This window comes from Lagenorhynchus albirostris, chromosome 13 (genome assembly GCF_949774975.1).
Source record: "Lagenorhynchus albirostris chromosome 13, mLagAlb1.1, whole genome shotgun sequence".
Lineage (NCBI taxonomy): Eukaryota > Metazoa > Chordata > Mammalia > Artiodactyla > Delphinidae > Lagenorhynchus > Lagenorhynchus albirostris.
The window spans coordinates 16,310,539-16,320,646 of record NC_083107.1 but is presented as its reverse complement, the minus strand read 5'-3'; positions in this window follow the sequence as shown (position 1 = coordinate 16,320,646).

The window sequence follows — 10,108 nt, the reverse complement described above, 5'->3', positions numbered from 1 at the left end:
AAACAAACGAACCACAAAGCCTTATTAATATGGTCTTTATCATCCTTTATGTTCTGGCTCCAGGCTAGCTCCCTTAGCTTATTTCCTATCCCTTCTCACCAGGTGCCCTTCTCTCCAGCCAAATTGACCTATTTTTAGCTCTTGAAAACACTGAATACACCCTCACATCAGGAAATTTGTATCTGATATACTTCCTGCCTGAAAAAAAAAAGTATTCCTGAATATTCATATGGCCCCTTCCTGATTCCTCTCAGGTCTTGGCTCATAAATGACCTTGCCATGGAAACCCGATGCAGGGTAACTTTAACAGAATACTTATTTATTATACTTGATTGTTCTCTGTTCTAAAACTCTGTTTAAGGTGCATTCTGTTGATGTGAACTTGGGAGAAAAGAAATTTCAAGGACCTCTTTTTAGTTCTTTTCTTTGAAGTCTGGAGACAATACTGTTCAGGATCACGTTTCTTCTCCCCATCTCACACTTTATCTCTCTAGTACCAAAACACAAAGCAAAACAAAACCCAAAAAACCCTCACAAATAAAATGTTTCTCCAACTTTCTGCCTGCAGACGTCAAAGAGAGAATACGAAAGAATAAAGAGAGAAAGGAGAATTTTCTAATTTCTTCACTGCTCTCAAAATTTGATTCTATGCTGACTCTTATATGTTATTGAGGATTAGAAGAATATACCCCTGAATATGTTGGCATGAGAGGCAAAGGGAGTTGCATATGCATCAGAGAAATTGTTTGATTATCTATCAAGGTTTTGTGATAAAGAGGTAAAAGATATTGGAAATACAATTGCTCATAGACAGAGGATTTGCTTAGATTTCCTAAATTAAGCCTATACAGCTAGGGGATATCTTGTGTTGAAAAATAAGTGCACCATATTTGAAAGCAATGTATGTCCATTCCCAACACCTTCCGATTTCATAGGATAGCCTTCTGAGCATCTCTAACTATTACTATAACTATAAATATAGTTGTAACTACAATGATAACTATAACCCATGAGTGAACAGATTAAATCTATTTTTTAATTGAAAATAACTTTAAAAAAACAAGTAGATTGTTCATTTGCACTTACTCTTAATAAAATGATTCTGTAGGTGGCTCTGTTCTATGGTTCTCATTCTAGACTATGACAAGATCCTCAGAATCTAACAAATCATTAAGCTTTAAAATTGAAAAAACCTTAGCGACCATCCAATCCAACTCTTGAAATGTTGCTGTTGAAGATTTTATACTATTTTCCTTAAGTGTTTTGTTTTCATAATATGATTATTCCATGGATTATATGCCTGAATGTGATATTAATGAAGAAAGACACACACACTCACTTGCTGTCTAATGATCACTTTCTAGATTAGTGCTTATATAATTTTTACCTTCTTATTTTTTATCCAAATATTTGAAGACAAATATTACTTATGCCAAACTTAATTTCAGAGCTTCAAATCTGACAGTTTTTGACAGTTCTCCTTAAATATTTTTAAACAGTTATAAATGAGGATACAAAAGAACTGAAATTAATAGGACTGATTGAATCTACACTTCCCATTAAATTCACATAGATTCATTGGAAAATACAGGAGGAGATTGTTGGCTTGTTGCTTTGCTGACTTTACTGCAGAAAAGTGTCTTTTTTTTTTTTTTTTTTTTTACTTTAACACAAAGCTTGAATTCCCCAGTTGTTCATTTGGGCATAGCTATTTTGCTTACTTTTCAAGCTCCTATTTTAAATATTAAAACTATTCTTCTAGTAAGCAGTAGCATCTAATTAAGGCCTCCAAATGTTTTACAGCTTTATGATTCAAGAACTCAACTGGGGCGTGAGTAATAGGTTATAGGCAATCCGGGATTTTAGTCTAATGGAAACATATGTAAGACAGTGACAAGGGAAATGCAGATCACTCAGTTAGACTCGACAGCAGTTAACATGAACATATGTCTAAAGCTGAGCAGCCTGCTAACTTCATTGTCACTTAAATATTCAAATATTTGAACACTCACTACCTACTAAAAAATTGAGTCAAATTTGGTTTCAGAGTTCTAAATATAATAGCTTTTGACAGTTTCCTTAAATGTTTTCAAGCAGTAAAAGATGAGGCTATAGAAGTACTTCAATCAATAGGGCCAACTGAATCTGTTGTTTACAATGAGTTCTCAGAGTTCTTGTCAAGAGTAGAATTGTTTGATTAAGTGTGCACTATTATGGAAGATTCAGGTAAACCTTATTCAAAGGTTGATTGCTAAAGAACTGTAGAACTGTTTTTCATTGAAGTGTCCTTAAAGGAGAGTATCCTCTTCTTTAATGTTGATATTCTGGATCCACCATTAGTGTATATGCTTATGCATTAGGAATAGTGAACTGGTCAGTTATAACACTAGTTTTGGGTAATAATGTAAGAAATAATTTTTCACAAACATCAAATATATTTTAGAATTCACTGTGCACTTTAGAAAATCTTAGAAGGATGGAAACAAGGTTGAAAAGGCAACGTATTCTATACTGAGGTTAGTTTTTGGAATCTAGCAGCTCTAAATTCATGGGTCTGCTTGAACTCTTTGAGTCTATATGACCATAGAAACATTATTTATATACCATGAGACTTAATTTGTCTCAGATATAAAGCAAAAATTATAATAGCAACTTTAAATATTTATGGTGAGGAATACATATGATCATATGTATCAATATGATCATATGTATCAATTCCTAGCAAGTGTTTTTCACAGAGCAAACACTCCACATTTGTTTTGTTGTTATTGTTCTTATTATTGTTAATGTTCTTTACTGTTCTTTTCATTCATCCACCCTAGGAAAGGCCTCATTTTTTATGTAGGACAACCTGCAGCTGGTCATCTCTGCAACTTCCCCACCAAGTGGTCTTCAGCATCTTATACAATTTTTCCAGTATGAGAAAATTCATCCAGAGCATGGAAGTTGTATTGAAATAGGATATAGTAAAAATTAATTTCTACATGAACCAAAATATATATTATCTAGACCAGAGCATGGATAATAACCTGATTTATGTCAGCATTTCCTAACTTTTAGTAAATAATCCACTTTACATTTTCAAAATTGAGTAGAAGACAAGTCAGCCTTGGGAAGAAGTTCTCTGAATCTAAATGAATTTATAGAATGCAGAGAATAGGAATATTCTTTTGATAATGGAATTAGTAAAAATGACAAAATAGGCCATATGTAAATATAACAATTTACTTTGTTCTACATTACGGTTGACTATTGCCTCCCAAATAGAAAATAAGTGTCTCTTGGGCAAGCTTCAATTTTCTCCCTTTACATTTGGAGTATATAATATTTCTCTTCTTTACTGACAATTTCTCAAATGTTCAGGGTAGAGATATTGACTTTCGTTGGATAGAGTGCTAATCGTTACCCATTTTTGGAGTGAATCCAAGGCTATAAATTAGAGCAGGCTATCGGCTATGGTTGACTTGTAATGCTGAGCTGGGAGATTAAAAACCCACATGCAAAAATAACCCTGAATCTATTAGATAGGAAATAAACCTGGAAATCAAATGAAGTGGCCTCAAAGCATAAAGCCTGATATAAAAAGTGATAAAGAGATGGCTAATGAAAGGAAAGCAAAGAACTTGTTAAAAAAAATTCTGAAAAACAATTGCATTGAATTGTTATTTTTGCATTTATTTCTCAAATATTTATTATATGCCCTGGACAATATATACGTATGTACGTAAACATTAAAATATTGCCTTTTTCTCAAAAAATGAAAGCTGTGAGGGAAAGACATACACAAGCAAAGAGTACAATGAAATACATTAATTGCTGTAAATTTGACAAGAGCAAGCAGATACAGAAAGTAACATGACATGATTAAATCAGCTGTGGTTTTACAGAGGATGAGGAATTAGAAATGGATATTAAAAGGGTACATCATTTACAGAGCAGAAACAAAATCACTTCAGAGTGAGATAAGAACATATGAAAAGGTTTAGAGTATGCTCAGTGAGCAATTCCCCTGACCAAGATACAAGGTGCCTGCAGAACGAGGAAGTCTTGGCAGGTCAAGTGGTTTGGAACATGATTGGGAACAATGTTATGCATAATGATATGTACATTACAAGGAAAGAAAAGATTAAAGAAAACTGAAATAAATCAGGATATTTTGGGACACTTCTAAAGAGCAGAATAGTAAACTGCCTTGATTTTGGAAGTCCTGTCTAGTGTTTGCAAGATGTAAATATGCTACTTTTAAATAGGTAAATGGACAGATAAATAAATTATAAAGCCCTAGCCAAGAATGAAAACAAGGAATAGATAGCTCCAAGTGTCAAAAATAAAAAAGGAATACCAAACTTAAAAGTGAGTATGTTAATGTCCTCATAAGATGACAATGAAAGCTACACATTCTGGCTTGGAATTTGACACCCTGCCTGGAAAACTGGAACCTGGGAAATAATTGTTGAATCTGAAAAACTTGTACAACATCACATAGGATGCACCTGGGCCAGTGGGGTTTAGGGTGGAGGATAGCAGGAAATCAAGCCAAGAAATCAGTGTCTTAAGTCTACAGTACATAAAATCACATGCCCTGAATTGTTACAGGACTTGAAAAATGAGGAATTCTTAAAGACTGTTATTAAAGTCAAAAGTAAAGTACAAACTGCTACCAGAACAATGAATACCATAGAGACCAGAAAAGTCAGAATCAGAGTACTTACCTTCCCATCATCCTTTGCATTACCTCTACAACCCAGGGATCACATGGGACTATTGAATGAGGCTATTCAGGTAAAAAAAAATAGATAAACACACAAATATGTGTTAGAGAATAACCACAACAAACTCTGTGTCTAACACAATAAAAATATGTCAGAAACCAACTTTATAAATTATACCCCAAGAACTTAAATACTGATAAATTAATATAAAATTTTTGAAAACCTAGATGAACTAGACAATTATGATTAAAAAAACTTGATTTAAGAAGAAATGGAAAACCTGAATTGACCAAAATGACTAAAGTGTATAAAATTTATAGCCAAAAAAATCTTCTTTCAGAATAGATATCAGGCCCAGAAAGTTTTAGAGGCAAGTTACATAAAACTTAAAGCATGGATAAATGTTAATATATACAATACAGAGAAGTCAAAAGAAATAACACTACCCAAATTATTCTATGAGACTTCTAAAACCATGATATCAAAACAGAAATAAGATAGTAAAAGAAAAGATAAGTAAAGACTAATCTCACTAATACAAAGACACACATACACAAATCCTATGAAAATTTATTGATTTTACCTAGAAATACATTACAAACCATGGCAAAGTAGGTTCAACTCAGAAATATAAAGACATTGGGAAATATAAGGAATTAATAGATATAATTATGATATTGTAAAAATGTAAAGAAACATAGAATCTTATGGAAAAGACAGCTGGAAAAATACCACATTACACTGAACCCAGAAACATTCACATGCATATTTGGCATCTACTATGTAGATAACTTTTCCAAAATCCATAAAGTTATCTGTGCATTTACTCTACCACATTTCAATTATATATCTGGTTAAACATTAATTTGTATAATCCTTTTTCACATATACAAGTTTCTTCTTTTCATCATTGCTTATAATAACAGTATAGAATAATAGAAAGTTCTGTTCATATGGGAAAATAAAAGTACATTGTGATATTTCACATTGTGGAAGATCTTAGAACAGCTAAAAGCAATGAACTGGAAATAATTTGTAAATCTCAAAAAATACATTGACAAGTAAAAAACTAAGTTGTAAAGTCATGCATATAGTATTTTAACTCCTAACACTTTTAAATTCCCAAGACCATAATATTTTTATAGTGGTTTCACATATGTACTAAATATATCAACATACAGATTAGGATGTAATCTAATGCAAAATATTCATACAAGTCCTTTGTGTAAGGCAAATGGACAAAGCATTGGAGAGGTTTATAAGAAGGAATTCAATATAATCACCATTATTTATTTACAAAAATGCAAATACAATAAAACAATGCATTTCTGGGTGGTGATTGCATAATTTTTCACCATATTTTTTTCTGTATATTTTGTGGCTTAAATTTTTTTTAATTACAAAATAAGAAACAAAAACTTCAATATGAAGTGCAGGTAATAATTGATAGAAGGAGCTCTCTATGTTGGAGATTGTAACAATGGTTTAGGTGAAGACTCGAACTAACCAAGTAGTGTGGGATTTGTAAGTAGGGGGAAGATTTGAGAACACTTTGTCAGTACAAATAAAAGAGTGTAGTGATTGATGAAATGTAGAAGTTCGGGGAAGTAAGCCAAATGAATAGATAGATGGTGAGAAGATTGAAGAAGTTTAAGTGAAAGTCCTACTATTAACATGCAGGTCAAATGTTGCCTTTGAACACAAATTACAATATGCCAAAGTCTTAGAGCAGAAAGAAACCTTAGGAAAGAACTACCTTAAGACCTGTGGAATAATAATAGACAAGTTAACACAGAAGTGCAGAAAGAGGAACAGCAGGTGTATGGAGGAAAGCCATGCACCTAATGTATGAAAAATCTAATCTGTGTGTGTGTGTGTGTGAATGTATACAAGTGTATATGTATGTATCTAATATTCTTTTATTCCAGTGAAACTCACATAACATAGAACTAAGCTTTTTTTTTTTTTTTTTTTGCGGTACGCGGGCCTCTCACTGTTGTGGTCTCTCCCGTTGCGGAGCACAGGCTCTGGACGCGCAGGCTTAGCAGCAATGGCCCACGGGCCCAGCCGCTCCACGGCATGTGGGATCTTCCCAGACTAGGGCACAAACCCGTGTCCCCTGCATCGGCAGGTGGACTCTCAACCACTGCGCCACCAGGGAAGCCTCAAACTAAGCATTTTAAAGTGTAAAATTCAGTACCATTTACTACACTCACAATGTTGTACAGACATCACCTCTATCAATTTCCAAAAAATATTTTCATTACCCTTAAAGAAACCGGCATGCCCATTAAACAGTCACTCTCTCTTCTGCATTCTCCATCCCTAGCAATTACTAATCTGCTTTCTTTCTCTATGGATATATCTAATCTAGATATTTCATATAAATGGAATTATATGATATTTGACCTTATATGTCTGGCTTCTTTCACTTAGCATAATATTTTCAGGTTTCACCAAAGTTGATGCATGCCTCAGTACTTCATCCTTTTGTATGGCTGAATAGCATTCTATTGCATGGATATGCTAAATTTTGTTTATCCATTCTTCAGCTGATAGACATTTGGATTGTTTCCACCTTTTGGCTAGTGTAAATAGTGCTGCTACGGAACATTTGTATACAAGGTTTGAACACCTGTCTTTAATTCTTCCAGGTATATATCTAGAAAGGAAGGCAGGTGGCCTGTTCTCCTGTCCTAACTTCCTGGGAAATCAATTAATGATATCTGTTAAGAGAAACACCATTTATCTATTGGATTTATTTAGCACCACGTCTCTGGCTAAAGTATTACTTATCGTAAATTAACTCAGAATCTATAAATGCTTTTTGAAACAAGAGCTAGAGTCTGAAATTCTTTCTTCACGCAGGCCTTTGAAATACTATATACAAACTGCAGAGAGATTTTTCAAGACTGCACTTAATAAAATCCAGGCCTTTGTTTAGTTTAGTTCCCCACTATGGTCTCTTTCACACACACACACACACACACACACACAATACCTTTTAACCCAAAGTAATAGGGTTTGTTCCTCTTTTAACGTAAATAAGACTCCATTCCCAAGATAAAGAATCTGATTAAACTTGAAACTTTCTCTGCCTTACCTAAAATCATAGTCAAGTTATCTTATTAAAGTATTTAATTTCTGTCTAGAGGACACTTTATTATATTTTCAAAAACAATAAATAACCCCTTAGTGTAAGTACCTCTGAAGGTAATGTGAATATTTGTTATTCTTTGATCATCATAAGTTGCCAAAAATATTATTTGAATATAATAAGTGCAGAGTAATGATTCATTACGTGAATAATAACTTTCTAAACATTAATACAATGTAATCACCTCGAGGAATTATTTTCAGTATTAAAGAACCTCAGAGTAAAACCCCAACTTTTGCCACCAACTCTTACTTGTTGCCAGAATCATATTAAAATAGAAATAGTTAAAAAAAACAAACAGTCCAAAGTAAGACTTTTTGCAGAAATCAGGAGGTAACCCATGTTAACGAAGACTATTTAGAATATAATTTCAAGGTTCCTTACTTTTCCTGTCTTAATTGTATAGCTTTCATTGTGAGCCTAGAACCCTATCCTTTCCCACTCCACACTTGAACTTAAATGATCCTCCACATTTACTGATCAAGTTGTGAAAGACCTCAATTTCTCAATTTTTCAGTCAAGAAGGTTGATACTTTTCAAACTAACTGTTCACACACATAATAAAGGAAGGAAGGAAGGAAGGAAAGAAGGAAGGAAGGAAGAAAAGAAGGAAGGAAGGAAGTTAGTTTAGAGAGGGAGGGAGGGAGGGAGGAAAATAACCATCTCAGAAATAGATGCTTTTAAAGACAGTAGGTAATACAGGTTGGGCAGGTTGAAAATTAAGCACACAGTACCAAAGCTATTTATTTTATCCATGTAACATTCACTGCAGTGGAAATTTTAAACATGTTTTTCTCAGATTTTATAATTGGAAATACCTTGAGATCACTTCTTGACCCAGAGGGATACTCATTTACTCCAATTCTTGCTTTCAGGTTTGATGTATTCTTTTCTGTGCTTAGAAATCACTACTTAAAGGGGATTTCTCTCCATTTAGTCTCCTCTGATGGTCTGCTGCAACATTCTCATATGTTGGGAATACATCATCTCTATGTATTCTGCCTTCACTCAGCCTCCTTCGATGAGGTGACCTTCCTCCTTTGGTCAATTCCTTCCCTGGGCTTCCATCAGATCTAATTTTTGTTTTCCACATATTTCTTTGGTTTCATCTTCTTGCAGACAGGAACTTTTTCATTTTTATCTTATCCCTATAACCTATAGCATATTTTTTTATCATTACCTTGTTTTTAACCCTCTAAAGAAATATCAAACTCTAGATGCACAAAGAAATTCTCCTTCCGCAGTTCACCTTCTTTCTGTGTAGAGTTAGTGGATCTCTTCCCTATTCCTTTTAAATTGGCTTAGATTCAGCTGTGTTGGCTGCTGTAGAATTTGCCTGTCCTTCCTTCCTACACCTTTTCCTATAATCTTGAAAAATGGTGAAAGTATTTCTGTTTTGTGGGCATGCCAATTGCCAGGAGTCCTTGCTTCTACAGAGTGAGGCTGTAATAGTGCCCATGCAAACTGAAACCATGCCAAGAAATATTAATAATCAATGGGAAAACTTACAACTGTTCCATGACCTTTATTTTTTTGTCAAAATGTTAAGAAACTCTCTTACTGATAATTATAAATACATAGGAGAATAAAAACAGTAAAACTAATATTTATTTAGTATACCCTAATTTAAAGCTTTAGAAACATTGACAATGAAAATGTTTTACAGTCAGCCCTCCATATCCTTGGGTTTCGCATCTGCCATTCAACTAACCACGAACTGAAAATATTCAGAAAAAAAATTTAGGTGGTTCTAAAAGCGAAAACTTGAATTTGCTGCACACCAACAATGATTTACATAGTATGACATTGTATTAGGTATTATAATTAATCTAGAGATGATTTAAAGTATACAGGAGGATGAGCATAGGTTATATGCAAATACTATGCCATTTTATATAAAGGACTTGAGCATCTCCAGATTTTGGCATCTAAAGTGGTGGTGGTGTGGGGGGGCTGGCAGGGGGTGGTCCTGGAACCAATCACCTGCAGATACTGAGGGATAACTGTATTTCTTTTTAAAAATTGTGTCAAGAGAAGTTTGAACACTCTGTGTTCTCTTCTTCTCATAGTATAACTTAAAAGATGAAGAGAGTACTTTTTTATGTTTTGGTGAATTGTCATATTCCCTTCTGAAATTAGATCAGCTTCCAACATTTTATCCTTTGCATTTTTAATTTTGAGAGTTCCTTTAATGGGAAGATTTATGCTGGTGTCATTTTTTTGGGGGACCTCTTTATCT